This window comes from Camelus bactrianus, chromosome 15 (genome assembly GCF_048773025.1).
Source record: "Camelus bactrianus isolate YW-2024 breed Bactrian camel chromosome 15, ASM4877302v1, whole genome shotgun sequence".
NCBI classification, from domain to species: domain Eukaryota; kingdom Metazoa; phylum Chordata; class Mammalia; order Artiodactyla; family Camelidae; genus Camelus; species Camelus bactrianus.
The window spans coordinates 47,882,035-47,898,864 of record NC_133553.1 but is presented as its reverse complement, the minus strand read 5'-3'; the positions used below and the strand labels follow the sequence as shown (position 1 = coordinate 47,898,864).

Genomic DNA, 16,830 nt, shown 5'->3' with positions numbered 1-16,830 from the left:
AACCAGTCAATTTTAGATGTAGAACAGTTTATCTAGATTCTGGTAGCTATTAGATGCCATCTCAGAACACCGAATTATCAACAGAATCAGGTAATACTTTTGGAGTCAGCCACTGCACTAAAACACAACATAACCACATTTCAATTAACTATCAATTAAACCCTACAAAGTAGGCACTATTATTAGCTCAATTTTATTGGGAAAATGATTCAGAGAGGTTAAGCATCCTGTTTGAGGTTGCCTAGCTTGTAACTGGAAGAATCTTCCAGTTACAAGCTAGGCATCTTTAGAATCTAAACCCAGGAAGACTAACCTCAGAACCAAACCTCGAACCACTACATTATCCACTACATTATCCTGGTAACAGTATACGTATACACATCACCTATGAGTACCAATGACCCAACCCTATCCATTTAAATCTTATCACTGTTCTCTCCTTATCCAGTTCCTATCTCTCTCATGTATACCTACAACTTGACAAACCAAGGCATTGTAAAAAGGAAAAGATCAAACTATAACAAATTTGGTTTCTATTTTAATCAATTATGAAAACCACACATACACAAACATATGTACATGTGCACGTATGTACATACAACATATTTCAGAGATGACATCCTGCCCTATGTAACAAACTTATTAATTTTACCACCAAAGTCAATCTACCCATAGAGAATTTTTAAAATATAATGGATGAGAATTCATTAGTTTAAGAAAGTCTTGCTTCTTTTTTTTCCAAAACACTCTTAGCACTCAGTGTTCAGAGTGGAAATGACAAATTTCTAATGGTCTACTTCCGCCTTTTCACCTATATCCACATTTATCTTCAATTACATATAAAAATTAGAGAGTACCAAATAGCAGTGGCTAACACTAGATTTTATTATATTACAGGCACTATATTATAGGCTTTAAAATGCATCATCTCTACTTATTCTGCACTACTACTTAGTTCTTTGTACGGTCCTCTCTTCCTGACTGTGAATCCCATAAAGAGTAAGTCTTTTACTTTCGTATTCCTAATGAATCTTAACAAAATGTTGGGCGTGAGCTGGCAGTCAAATCATAATTATTTCAAACTGAAATGACCTTATAAAATCAACACATACCAACTGCTGTGCTATCTGCTTTTAAGAGTTATTTTACTTTAGAAATAAATCCTTAATGCTAGGAAACATCCTCACTAGTAACAACCAGAAAACTGAAATCATTGTTATAGATGAGGCAATGGAAGTGAAGTAAGCAATTTACTTTAGGGTTCTAAAGCCAATAAAAAGTGAAGCCAAAATTGTAAACCAGGCTGAGTTCTACATTCAAGTTTTTTTGTCCATTAGAATACACTAATGTCTTGAGAAACTTATATTTTAGCAATACCACTCAAAACAGATAGATACTGTTGACAGTCTCATCAGAAACTAATTTGAATGATAGCAAATATGTTATTCCTCTGAATTACAAGCTTAGAATAAAATCCCATTACTTTAAGATGTAAGACAACATTACGGCAGCAAATATGCCAAAGACTACACAAAGCATACAGCCAAGCAAAGGTAAAAAGTCAAGTGCTGAAATTGAAAGGCTGATACTCTTTTAGTAAGGTTTTTATGGTCACTGTATTTTCAAGGAGAGAAAAAAGCTGTTTCTAAACTACCCCTGTAGAATACTTTAGAATACTATCTACTTAAAACACTAAGTCCACCATAATAGACAAATGATCTTTTCTTACAAATAAGTATATAAATAGCAAACAAATGTATTAGAAAATATTCAGCTTCATTGATGATCAAAGAAATGCAAAGCAAAATAAAAATGTGATATTAAATATGATAATGTACTTATTAGCAACTGCCTGGTGAGCACAAATATTGGTAATACAAATAACAATTTCTATTTTTGCCCAAATTAGCAATGGCTTAAAAAATATATAATATACAATTTTGGGCAAGGACATAGGATCATTCTGGAAAGCAAACTGGCAGTATAACCAAGAATCATTAAAACTGTCATATTCTTTGACCCAATAAATCCACTTAAAAGTCACTTCAGTGCAATAACCCCACGGAGGGAAAAAGATTCTCTCCCCTCTTTCTCTCTTAAACACAGAGATGTTTATCCAAGAATTACGAAAGATAATGGGAAAACTATAAACACCTTATATATTTTATTATTGAGAAACTGCTAACTAAACTAAAGCACATCTATTCAAGCTAACATTTAACAGTCATTAAAAATGTCTTGAAGACTGTGAAGTAAACAAAAAAGCTTATTAACTGCTGAAAAAGTAGAAAATATACAAAAAGCTAATAATGGTTTATATTAGTAACGTGGTCATTTTTTCTTTGTCTTAGTTTCCAGTTTTTCTTTAATGTTTGTTATTTTTATAGTTTAAAATTAAAACAGCACACTCAAGAGGGAAAAACTCATGCTAGATTATTTTTAGTTGTAGTATTTCCATTTCACAAAAAATCAAATCACAAAAAGGTCACAGACTGATCAAAGGCCTCAAGTCAGAAACAAGGCCTCAAGTCAGAAACAGAAGACACCCTTCATATTCTTAGTACACTACAGCCTATTCTGTTACTAAGCTTTTCTGTAACACAAATTAGCTCACTAGTAAGGTAAAGATTCTACTACAATGTAAAAAATCACATTGGTTTGTACATGATTTTTCCCTGCCTGTTTTTGCACTACTCAGTAATAAGAGCTGAAACCAAAATAGGCTAACACACTGGAAAGCAGCAAGCTGCTGAAAATACAGTACTGTACACAATTCTCATTCAACCCATGTTCTTCCTCTTGGCACAGCTTAGCCACATGCATTTTCTTGGAAGTGTTTAATGAGCTCCTCTTCTTCTCCAAATCTTTATATATTTTACTCTGGCCTCCATAACCCTGCACTTCAATCTTTCCTTGCATGCCCTTCTATCAGGCTGTGTTCATCTTTTTTTTTTTAATCTTAAATTGACTGTAGTATTTCTTTATTTATAACAAATTAAATATATCTTTTAAAACATTCTAGTATTTCTATTAAAATTTATTTTTGTTAGTGTTCTGATTATAAAGCTTTGCATGTTTTAGGTGTGACCCATCAGCTGTGCACAATTTCAGTGTTTTCAGAAATATATAATATGTAATATTACCACAGAAAGGTCTGTATATTTCCCACTATACCCAAGAAAACTTGTAGTTTTATTTATTTGGAAAATTCTAATTTTATGAAAAACTATTTCTTAAACTGAACCAGTTCAGTAGCAGAAAATAATGTGCGTACAAGTTTGCTTCATGAAGCTAAATGAGTAAAGAAATAAAAGGAAATCTGGGCTAGTAAAGTAACATTTCCTTTTAGTAATCTTTCAGAAACAATACTTCAACAAACCACATATAATTGTTACACATGGTAAATGCCACTCAAAACAAGCAGTTAAGGTCTAGCAAATAAGATGTAGGATTTGAAAAATATATTCTAATTTCTTAAGTGTGTAACTAGCATAACTCAAATAATGAATATATGCTTTATAAATCGATTCCTAAAACCAAGACATTGCTACCAAAAAAAAGTAGGCAAATGTACAAGTCATTTCAGAAAAGTACACATTTGTGTTAGGACTCCAAATCTACACTACAAAAAAGGACAGAATTTTCTCTCATAAGGAGAATTTTTAAAGTGGAGAGTTCAAACCCAGTACAATGACTTGGAAGCCCGTATCTAGAACTTCACTGTTCAGTGTCATGGCGGTATCTTGAAAAGATGGCTCAGGATTAAAATGCACCTTTTTCACAGCGATGCAGCTCAACCCTCTTTCAAAGGTGCCTAACAGAAAACTGCGTATCTGCATATTATGTTCAATATTTCAGTGAAACTCAACTCTAGGACAAGAAAAATAAAATTCCCTATTTGAGTTATTAGATCATTTCCTAAAAGGCTAGAGGAGAGCACTTTCGCTTAAGGTTGGTATTAACACTGGTCTGAGAGGAAATTCTTAACGGGGACCAAAGAAAAGAAGGGACACTAAGACAAAGAATTTTCAGTGTTATGTAAGACACAAGGTGCTGAATTATACAGTATTAGAGGTGTTACACTGATAGCTTTATTTTGCCTCAAATAACTAAGGAACTTCCTAAACACAAAATGTTGGTTAAAACCACAAATATTTTATGGCTTAATTTGTTCACATTTTAACTGACTGTATGAAAGGCTAAGCAAATAAAAAATTTTTTCTTATAGTTAGGATCCCTAAACATTGTATTATTTAGCCCTCTAAGTTTTTCAAACATAGAAAATTGAATTGTACTGAAAATTGTTTCCCTGCAAAATCAAATTCTTTAATATTATTGCAGCAGTAATCCATTCATTTTTACAGATGGCTTATATTCTGCCTTACGAATATGCCACAATTTATTATACTTTTAACATGTTTGTTTGGGGCTATCAGAAGTAGTATTGTTATGGACATCCTTGTTTGCACCTCCTAGAACACAACTGCAAAGAATTTTTCTTAAATTCTAAAAGCAGAATGTATGTGAAGGAGTACAAGTATTGGGTTACAGAGTATTCTTTTCTTCAACTGCTAATGACAAATTGATACCAGGAATGTATGTGTATTCTGTTTGCTCCATGTAGTCATCAAAAATAACTTTTTTTTTGCCAACCTGATGACTATGAAATTGTATTTCCTTGTGGTTTAATTCACATTTCCCAAGTTAGTAATGGGGATGAATATCTCTCATATACAAAAGAAACCTAAATGGCAAATATATATAATTTTTTCATCATTTAGATTTCCTCTTCTATTAAATGTCTATTTAAGTCGTCCGTATTGTCTGGATACTAATCCTTATATATAATGCAAATATATTTCCCTGGTTAGATGGCTTGTCTTTTTATTAGTTGCTCATTAATGAAAAAGTTCTTAACTTTAATATGGTAGACTAACCCTTTTCTTTATGGGTTAAACAAACTGTAATTTGTTTCTCATTTAAAAAGTCCTTCTGTATCTCAAATTCATAAAGGTTCTATCCCTTACTGTCTTCTAAAAGCTTTATAGTTACCTTTTGTACTTAAGTCTTCAATTCACCAAAAATGTGTATCTGTATTTTTTTAATCCAATTTCATTTTTTGACATACGGATATACAATTGTTTCAGCATCATTTATTTAAAATTTTGTCCTTGTTGGGAGTACCAATCCGTCACTGGCCTTTAGCATCCCTGCACATTATCACCAGGTCTGCCAAGGATGAAAGGCTTTCACATGGGCCATTGCTCAGAGTGGTGCTTGCTACAAGCAGAATTGAGGAATGACCTAACATTCCATTGACAAAGAGCACAGTCCAAGCTCCATCAACATTTCTTCTTCCATTCATGAGTTATTTAGAAGAATATTAATTTCCATGAAATTTTTTTTTTCTTACTGATTTCTAACTTAAATGAATTGGTTGGTCCACATGAACAATTTCTAATTAATTTTAACTTAAATGAAATGGTCTACAGATATTCATCCTTTGAAATTCTTTGAAACATCCTTTGAAATTCATTGAAACTCCAGTATGTGGTTGATCAGCTAATGCTTCCACTGACTGGATGACATATGTCTATTGAATCAAGCTTGTTAATTACATTGTTTAAGCTTTCTATATTCTCTACTGTTTTTTGTTTGTTTTGGTCTGCTTTCTTATTAAATCATGAGGAAGATATATTACAATCTCCCACTATACTGCTGAAATTTATCATTTTTTTCCTGGTTAGTTCTATTAATTTTTGCTTTATTTGTGGTTATGGTTATTAGTTGCATACAAATTTTAAACTTCTATATATTCTTGGCAAAATGAAACATTTACCATTATGTATCAATTCTTTTTATCTCTAGTAATTCTACTTGTCTTAAAAATCTATTTCAAATAATATGCCAGCTTTCATTGCATTAATATTTGCCTGCTATATTCTTTTCCATCATTTTACTTACAACATGTTTTCCTTTTGTTTCTTTGCAGTCTGTCCTAAACCACATATAGCTGAACATTTTAAAATATAAGGCACAGATATATTTGGATTTACTTCTATCATCTTATTTGGTGTTTCACTCTTTGTTTCTTTTTCTCTTTTCTTGACTTCTTTGGGATTATTTTTTTCTGGTTCCATTTTTTTTTTTTACCATCTACTAGTTTGAAAGTTATATATTTATTTCTATTACTATTATCTTAAAATTTTTACCACACATACTTCTCAAAATCCAGTTACCTGTAATCTCCTGAGTAAAATAAAAAGATCTTTTGAATACTAGCTCCAATCACCTCTTCCTGGTTTATAACGTAACTGGTTTTAGTTTTAGCTTTTTCCCTTTTTTAAATCCCATAAGACACTATTATTGTTCACACAGTTTTTAAAATTAACTTAATACTTTATTAACATACACTTAGCCACTGTCTTTGATTATCATTCTACTTAAGAAGTGGTCTGCTAGTGAACTTACAGATTTCTTTAAGTATGTCTTTATTTTGCCCTTTTTTTTGAAAGCTATTTTTTTGCTAGCTGCAGAATTCTAGGTTGAAACAGAATAGGTCATAGATTTTAGATTTATTTTCACTGAGTTTTCATTTCATGGTCTCTATTTCCATTACTATTATTCAAACCTGATGATTCTTTGAAAGTGTTCTGTGTTTTCTCCTAAAAATTTCCCCTTTATTAATCTCTTTTATATTTCCCAATTTCTTGCCTGTGTTGCATTCCAGATTTCTTCAGATTTATCTTCCATTACATCATTTTTTTCTTCAATGGAGTCCATTTGCTTTTATCTATCCCTTGAATTCTACTTTCAGTTACTGTATATTTTCATTTCTAGAACTTCTGCTTCTTTTACAAAATGTTTGCTCTTTTCCTCATTTTTAAGTTTCACTGAACATATACTTATTTTATATTTTATATCTGATAATTCCAAGATGTGAACCACTTGAAGGTCTGAGTCTACTGATTCTCTTATACTGTGCCCTGGTTCCTTAGATGGTTTGTCAATTTTTATTTTAACCAACTTAATTTTTTTTCCTTTTTTCAATTTTATCAGGTAGAATTATTACAGTTTGACTGCACATACACATTATATTGCATATAAATACATATATACAATATACTGCACTTTTTTTAGTTTATATATATGTACTGATCATTGTCCTAAGAACAGATTAGAGCTTTAGCTTTTTAAACTTACATAGTTATCAAAGGAATAAGGCCAACCACAAAGTAAAAATCAACAGAATGTGGTAATCCAATCATAAAGGACAGTCAAATGTACTTACACATATTCAAGAAATCAATCATCTATTGAGCAACTTATTTTCATTAGAACTTTATCAACAGGAATTCTTTGAAGATGATGATTTGTACTGCTTCCGTCAGGCCCCTGGGAGTAGTAACAATCCAAGACCATTTAAAATTCTTAGCTTATGGTTTAGTGTGAATTCAGGCTGCAAACCAGTGTGAGGGCTGGTTTTTGGTAACAAACTTTTAGTAGAAATTTGTAAATTTTTCCTGTTAGGGGCAATATTCTAGAAAGATAATTTTCTTTGTTGAGAAAGAATTTCTTGATCACTCTTACACCTAGAAGGTATACAGCCCTATGGAGAAGGGCTATTATTGGAGAAGACTATTACCTGCTTCATATTTTACTTTGGCTGGGTCTGGGCTTTGCTTCCTGATCCCTGAGCCCCTACAAGGCCAGGAAAACAGAAGCTCACTTGATTTGGTAAATATCCTCCAGGCAATAGCCAGCTTCAGTTACTCAGCATACCTCACTGGATTTTCAATTAGTGATTGGTCTAAACATTCATGCATTTTATCCAGCATTTTAGGTTGTTTTCTGCAGAAAGGCTTGTCTGGCAGTAGGTAGAAGATATTTCTCTGGAGGTGAAAGGTGGTTATCAAAAACTGTGTGTACATTTTTTTAAAAGGGTGCTTCTTCTCATCCTTTTTAAAAATCATACTGTTTAAATATAGGAAAGATGTTTTAACCCCTTAACTATGATTCAGGGTATTATAAACAAAGACTTGGTAAAGAATAACACTTACACGGATTACTCAAATATACAGGACTATTTGCCACTTTCTTAGTGTTTCTCAAATCAGAGTGTCCCATGGACACTCTGGGGGTGGGGCACAAGTTTTGCAAATTTTCATTTTGTGCTTTTATTTCAAAACTATAAAGAGAAAAAATAGAAGACTTAAAAAAAAACTACCTTAGAAACTAAAGCCAAAGATTTTTAAAATGGGATCTATAATCGTTTCCTTTAAAAGGGATCCACATATTATTCCAGTTATAAATATTGCTCCACACTAAAAGGCCTCACATTGCTATGCTTCGGTTACTGGATTAAACTTCTAAGTTCTATATCCTAGTCCTCAGCTGTATTGTAGTCACTGTACCTGATTATACAGGTATATGATCCCTTATCTAAAATCCTTGAAGGCAGATATATTTCAGAATTCAGAATATTCTGGATTTTAGAAAGGGGCTATAAGGCACATGTGACATGTTATATGATGCGTCAGTGAGGTCTGAGGTAGCACCCCATAATAAACATATTAATACTTCTGCACCAAAATGTATATTCACACTAAGAGGGGAGTAAATAAAGACCATCCATAGCTTTATTATCAGTTCAGATCATGTTTTATCACTAAACAGGTGAATGTTTTATCACTAAACATTAACTAAACAGGTTAATAGAAGTTTTGGCTTTCAAAGTATTTTGGATTTCTAAATCATGGAGATACAATTATAAAACCATTATCTGCTACAGACTGGAAAATCAGATAAATTTCATTAGAATTTCAAATAAATAAGATCTGATAAGGTAAGGAATTCACCTTAAGGTGCATGAACTTAATGTATAAACTTCGTAATCTTTTCCCCCAGCTACTGAGGAGTACCTTTTTGTCTCTACTTGTGTTTTAACAATTGAGGATACAGCATTAAGTAACCTCCTGAGAAGCAGGAAATGTATTATATTATGAATTTTAAAATGTCAGATGCACCTAAATGTATACAGAAATTTAAAATACATTTCAAAGCTAACATATTAGCTATATCGGATTAAGTTTTAGTATCTTTACATGTAACAATAAAAGATAAAAGATAAAGACGTAAGATAGAGATAAGCGGTACACTGTTCAGAACAATCTCTCCTGGTCCTTTGCTAAAAAGTTTCAAGAAACCTTTCACTCTTACTACACTAATGGCTCTGTTGTCACAGTTGTTAGATTCTACGGTAATATAGCATACAACTGTAAAGCAAAAGGCTTCTTCCTTGAGAAAGGAATATGTAATATGAAAACATACTGAACAGAAATTTGAGGGGGCAGTATATTTAAAGTTAAAATTGTGAAAGATAAGCAATTTCATTTTATAAAAATATTTACATCTGGTAGCAGTGAAGCAGAAGGTTGAGAATATGAGCTGAGAAGAGATACTGCCTGGATTCAAATCCCAGCTCTGCCACTCAACAGGGTATAAGGCCTATCAATTTAGAATTCTAACTGTCCCTATTTTCAATAAGACTGTTAGTACAAATTAAATGAGAATATAAAGCACTTAGAACAAAGGTAGAGGATAAGTACACAATGAATACTAGCTACAGAGATAATTATAACTTATTTATATTTAAAATTATTATTAGCATTCTTTCTAAAATAGTACATTTATAAATGTTGTATCTCTCAAATACAAAAAAATTAGGGTACAAAAGCAGTAACAATACTTTGTTTTGAAGTTTGGAAATTAAAAAAAAACCTAGCATTAAGAATGGGTCTCCCTTATGTTCAATGATACCCTCTGGTAAGGTAGCCAATTGAAATTAGGACTTCTCAGAAGAGTGCTGCAATAACAGTTTCATCATTTTCTTTACAATGTGACTTTCACTTCCTTATTCTATCTGTTTCCATGAACTTTGTTATGTCATGTCAACTTTTTACCAATCATGCTACATGACAGAAAATTTCTTCAGATCTTTCTAGTTTAAATAATCTAAAAGAATTTAAACCATATAAACTTTCAGAACTTTTTTTAGTATTTTTTAATTAATGGCCCCAAAAGAGTCTAAGTTCCTTTACTAACAGCTCTGCCTGATGCTAACATTCTAACACACAAAAAAAGAATTTATAAAAATATTAAGTGGGGAGGGTACAGCTCAAGTGGTAGAGCACATGCTTAGCATGCAAGAGGTCCTGGGTTCAACCCTCAGTACCTTCTCTAAAAAATAAATAAATAAACCTAATCACCACCACCCCCCAAAATTAAGTAAATAATTACACTATCTCTGAAATAAAAAATGTTGAGTTTTCACTAGTAATGACATTCTTAATAACAAAAAGATATAGAGGCAAATATAATGCTATAATCAAAACAGGACAGAGATACACATATTTACATATAATTACATTTATTTGTATCCAACTAATTCAGCATCTACCATCTTGTTACAGAACCCTTGTAAGTAAAAATATTCAAAATAATTTATTCCAAGATATTACTTTCCAGATATTACTTATATTGTATATTTCAGGATAGCTGCAATACTTAAAAAATATGGACCTGTGTATAAAATTTATTTAATGACCCCAAAAAATCAGATCGTCAGTCCAGCAATTCTCATAAACATAAGTTTTTTTAGTGAATACTTTAGTATTATAAATCCATAGCAAATAAAAAATAACTGCAATTAATTCAGTTCTATTAATGATGTGTTTAACACTTTTAAAAAGTGCTTTTCAAATTATATTATTGAATCTCTTCATGTTACATTTTTCAATTTTAAATAAGTTTTTATCTTACTCATATTATAGTTCTTAGAATCCTAAATCTATAAGTTATTGTTTGTAAGATAATTTTTTTAATGTTAAATGTTTATATTTAATCTATTATATTATTTAAGAATCTTTATTAGGAAATAAATAGCACTGAAAAATACATCAAAATAAAATATGATAGTAATTTTTGATACCCCAAAGCAAATTTATTACAATTTATTTTTTCCTGGCACCCTTGAGCCAATCATTGAATATTTCTTTCCTCATTATACAGAAAGGGTAAATGACAAAAATCAATTTTGCTGTTTCTGAGAAGTTTTTATTACACTGGGGTGAAAGGGAACCATGCCATTCATTATGTTTTATTAGAATGGGAATGAAGTTGAAACCAACTCTTGAGCAATTGTGCTGAGAGGCCCTGAAGATGACTGGCAATCAGTGCCATGCTTAAAGTAAGGGATGATTAATCTTGAACAACATGGCAGCATCTGACCTAAAGTTGTTTCTCACCATTTTCACCCTACTAGTCAACTTCCTACTTAAAATCAGACTCATAAATACTTTAAACATCTGAATTCCCGAAGTGTGTGACAAATGAATATGATTTTTGGTTATATTTAAGTATATACATTTATAATTTCTAATTCTGTCTTTTTACATGGTTTTAAGACATTTGCAAACTTCTATTGACTCGCCATTTTACCTCTCACCAAGAACTTAATGTCATCAATAACTTAATCTTAGAAATGTCAAAGAGCAAGCAGAGAGTAAGCCCCTTCTCAGATTTGTGGCTTTTCCATCCAATTGCTTTAAAGTAACCAATATAAAAAACCATATGCTCGACTAAGACAACCCTAGCAGAGGCTGTCATTCACTTAGCTCAGATCACTTAACAATGATTTCCACAGGGGGAAAAAAATCTACTACAGAGTTACAGCATAGCATAGAAATCCAAAATGTTTGTGAATTTTATTAGAACTGCCTGGCAATTACTTCAATTCTTTAATTTAAGCTTTGTCTCCAAACAAGATTTCCTATATAATAAAAGGAATTTCCATTCAATTTCCCTCTCCTTTCCTCACTTTTAATCTCATTAGGAATAAACCATTTACTCAAGACTGGAAGCCACATTATTACATTTCCTAGATTTATTCAACAGTGTAACAAGCTTATTATAATAAGCTCAATATAAAATATTTTAGCAGTTTACAGATAACTTTTCAAAATCTTGAGAGTTCCTCATTTTTCAAAAACGAAAACAATTTTCTCATTAATTTATCACAGCAAAAATAAAGTGTAACACCTACTGAGCACATATCATTTGCAAGGCATTGTGTAACAAATCTAAGGCTAGAACTTTAAAGACATTCTATTAATGCGAAGTATCTGATAAATTTGGTACTCGTCAGGTAAGAAAAAAATAGGACACATAAAAGGAACTCACAACCTTTCCTACAATACATTCTTTGTTTTGATTAAGATTCTCTATTATAAATACTGTCTATCTCATAAAATCCAAAATTGAGGTTAGAGGGTAGATTCAAATCCCAAATGTACTACTGCAAAAAGACGTATGTTTGATTATAATGCTACATGATGTCATGTATCCAGGACAACTGAAGCATTATGGTCTCTTAGGGATAAAACTGCCTCTTGGTCATAGATTTAGGTGACACAGCATGTGATCCATTGTCTCTAAACAAAAAATGTGTGCAGCTGCATTTTCGAGTCAAGAAAGGGGGAAGGGTGGGGGGAGGAATGCAGAATACAAAAGGGTCAAAGATTTGTCTCATAGGGAAACTGTTTTTCAAATAGGGGTAAAAAAATAATAATAAAATAAAATAGAGTGTGTGGGCAGGGGACTATTTCTCCAACTCCTGCTAAAAGCAGAAAACAGTAAAATCTGGAGGGGAAAAATCTATTGTGATAATCTTCCACTGAATCCACTTTTCTCCGAAATTAACTTGCCCAGACACATTGTGTAAACCATGGTTCAAATGACACTTCTATCTAAATAAGTTTGTTCTATTTGTACACAGCATATAGAGTTTTCCTACACATTGTTGCAGCATTTCCCTCCAAAAAAAATGTCTCAGTTGTTCATCAGTTTCTCAGGGAAGTTAAAATGAAGCAATAGCTTAATAAGTTAAAAAAAAAAAAAAAGCACATTTGCTTCTAACCGGTAAACAAATCTGATACTTTCTGTGTAAAGACCAAATACTTTTTTTTCACAATGAATCCCTAGCACATCATCCTGCCTTTCAGAGACAAATAATGATTTCATAGAACAGCAGTACTACAATAGTTCTAAATTGAGCACAAATTGTTTTCTGTCAAGAGAAATTGCTATTTCTAATAATTATTTTTAAAAAGTTGATGACAAAATAATTTTAAACTTCTATTAGTATCTAAAACATAGCACTAGTTTACCTTACATGTTATTAAATATAATGACAGAAAAAAAGCACCACTAGCTCTAAGAGTAAATCTAGCTGAGAAAACTCATCTCCTCAGCTTTTGGGATTGAAATGAATGCCATGTCTAAACAAAAATATGCTAAAGGCTGGAAAAAACTGACAGCACAGAAATTAAAAAATAAAAAACAACACAAAAAACAATATCCACGAAAGGAGGGAAAAATCCTTACCATCTAGAATTTGAAGTAGTATCACCTGTGGTACAAACTATATAGTGACCAATTAGCCAAACAGCACTCTGGTTTTTTAATAGCCCTGAAATTGCACTTAAAAAGTTATTTTGAAAGGAACAAAGTTACAGAAACCTGAAAGTCAACAGATCTAATATCTTAAAGCACAAAGATAAACTTGGTTGGCATTTGAGTACAAACAGGTGGTATTCTTTGCTATCAAAATTTATGTGTAATATGATTTTCAATGCCTTGACTATAAGCCATAATTAGTCAGCCATGCAGTAAATCTACAGTGAATTACACTGTTCTACTGAAAATAACATCTTTTAAAAGCAGATTCACGATCAAAATAAATTTAATAAAGGCAGTCAATGATATCTCACTTTACTAATTGCTCCCATGTCAAATTTGGAAAGCAAGATTAAAACTTAAGACTGTATACTAGTTGATTTAATATCATGATTTTATAAGTCATTTCTAAGAACACAATAGAAGTATAATTTAACACAGAATTAAGTCCTTTTTAAATAGGACTAAACTAATGCTATATATACATTTACTGAAGTAAAATATATTTATGCTAAAAATGATCAGATATGTATGTTATTACATAGACTATCTCCAGAGCATTTTAGAAAGTAATACTTAACCATAATAATCATTCAAGTTTCTAAATAAACCTACATGGAATATAACCCAAATTCTAAGACACCACATCAACTGCAGCTGTGCACAACTACAGCGAACTAGTCTAGTTGTCATTACTAGCAGACAGGATCAGCAACTGAGTGGATCCTAGTTCCATTTGATAATACAGAGAACACTGAAAGAGAAAATGGCTGTTTTTCTCCTTGGAGGTAGATCAATGATTGTGGCGGTGTTTTTGTTTTTTGTTTTGACCTGTTGAGTTTGAGATGCTTGTGAGCTTTTAAGCAGAGTGGGCATTTGGGATATATGTGATCTGAAGTTCAGGGGAGAGGTCTGGTCCGGTATTTTGGAGTAGTTAAATCTGAAATCTGCCCATCTCTCTCCATTTCCACAGTCGCTACTATAGTCCAGATCAACATCATCTCTCATCTAGACCACTACAATGGTAGTCTATATGAGGACCCTAACCCTATGGCTGTGTTTGGCACAAACATATGCAGTGGCTCTGACAGTATCTTCCTAAATTAGTCTCCTTGTGTTATATGCCTGATTATCCTAATTTGTTCTCTATAATACAGTTTAGAGTATCTTTTAGAATGCAAATCAGAAAATGTCCCTTTCTTGCTTAATCCATCAAGGGGACCCTTAGGTCAAAGTCCAAAGTCCTTAACCTCATGTACCAGAGACCCTGCCTAACCTCTCTGGCCTATCTTTTGCCACTCTCTCCTTTGCTCCCCCCATTTTAGATGTCTGAATAGGGCATGCTTTCTCCTCCCTCAGGGTGTTTACAAATGCTACTCCCTTTGCCTCAAAACACACTTCCTTTTACCTAGCCCAGGCTAACTGCAATCATTCACATTTCAGCCTAAAAATCGTAAGGGAAACTTTCTCTAACATCCCAGACTAGAGAGGGTCACAAGTTCTATTCTTTCATAATATCCTATACTCTTTGATAATATTTGTCACACTTGAGATGGCTTAATACATATCTTTCCTGACTTACTGAAAGCTCCATAATGGCAGACAAAACAGCTGTCTGTCTTATTTACTGCTCAAATATTTGTTGTCTGACAGATCTTGATTCTGGCTCTGCTACTACATAACTGTGACATCTATAAAATGAGATGGCTGAACTTTCATTCTACAAGAATCTAAATGCTATTAAAAACTGAAATTCAAATATTACTAGCTTTCCTGTAGACATAGACATGGTTAAGACATACCTTTCCTACTAGTAGGTGTATTTCCTATATGTGTGTAAGTGTGTGTGTATAAATTACGTACACATAATTTATGTAAGTGAGATCTAGTACTTCTACATAAAAAACTCATTGGCTACTTACTGATACCACGGATCATGTAAAGTGCTTTACTAGTATTAACTCTTTTAATTTAACAACCCTACCAGGTAATTGCTATTATTAGTGTCCATTTTGTGTAGAAACAGATGCAGAGAGATTAAATAGTACGCCTAAAATCACAAACCTTGAAGTAGCACAACTGGCAAATAACCTCAGGGAATGTGGCTCCAGAGCTAACATTCTTCATTTCTACACTAGCTGCCATCTTACCTAAATGGCTTCATAAGTACAAAAGTCAAAAAACAAACAAAAAAATGCTCTCAGCAATTCATCTGACTCAATATTTACATTCTCAAACTAATGTTCATCTACTTGAAGTTAGTCCAAACAAGACTAATCCTGTTCAAATACTTCCTGTGCATTTCTCTTGTTACATGCTTGCCCCTGCTATTCCAAGCATCTGGATTGCCTACCTTCTCTATCACCACTCAGTCGAAACCCTAAAATTTAAGGCCCCATTTAATGACAATTTCCCTACATAATTTCTATTTGAACTTCTTTTAGGGATTTTTTATCTCTCCTACAATGCTCCAATTGCATTTATATGTCCTCATTTTAAAGTAGTTATTTGTGTCAACAGCTCAAAAGAAACAAATGACATGAAATCACCTTATGAACACTAAAGTTCTGTATCTTAAAAAGTATTTAATCCAGACTAAACCAAAATCCAGAGAAAGAGACTAGAAAACAATGGGCCCAACACCCCTGAGCAGAGCACCTCAGGCAAGCACAACCTGGCTCTAACTAGATTAGAAAAAGGTAAAACTGTACTCAACTTATACTGCATTGATATGTTTTATTTTTAATTAAACAAAGGAGGTATTTTAAACCAAACTACATGGAACAAAAAATTGAAGGGTAAAATATGATATTCATTAAAAAAAAATTTACTGAGCACTTAACATTCAAGTACAGAATATTATGCTAGACACTACGTTCCATTCTGCTTCGTGATGTTTTCACTTTCTAAATTTCAGTTCTCTACTTAAGAAGTATTAGGAAAATAGCTTTATCACAAAAGAAAACTTTTAAACATTATTTTAATTCTATCTGAATAAAATGCTATTTTGAAGTAGTAATTGAAGGAAGTCTACTGTTAACCCATTTGTATGAACAACTATTAGAGGAAAAGTTTGACAAAAACAGAGATAATGAGTCATTAAAGGTACTGACACACCATAATAAACCTCCATTATGACTATAAAATCTACCCCATTCAATCCCACTCCTTGGGGAAAGTTCCTACTCCGTGTTCCCACAATACTGGAATCTATATCTAGAAGGGTATGTCACACACTGCAGTTATTTATTGACATGCATCTGATTCTTAACACATAGTAAGCATTTGATTTTTGTAAAATGAGTATATTCACCT

The 16,830-nt window shown here is 32.3% G+C and overlaps 1 protein-coding gene across 3 annotated transcripts in view; it reads right to left on the bottom strand.

The window, feature by feature from the left end:
• The window catches only part of FOXN2 (forkhead box N2), a 50,799-nt gene that overhangs the window by 25,011 nt on the left and 8,958 nt on the right, over positions 1-16,830 (bottom strand). The gene's annotated exons all lie outside the window — the stretch shown is intronic.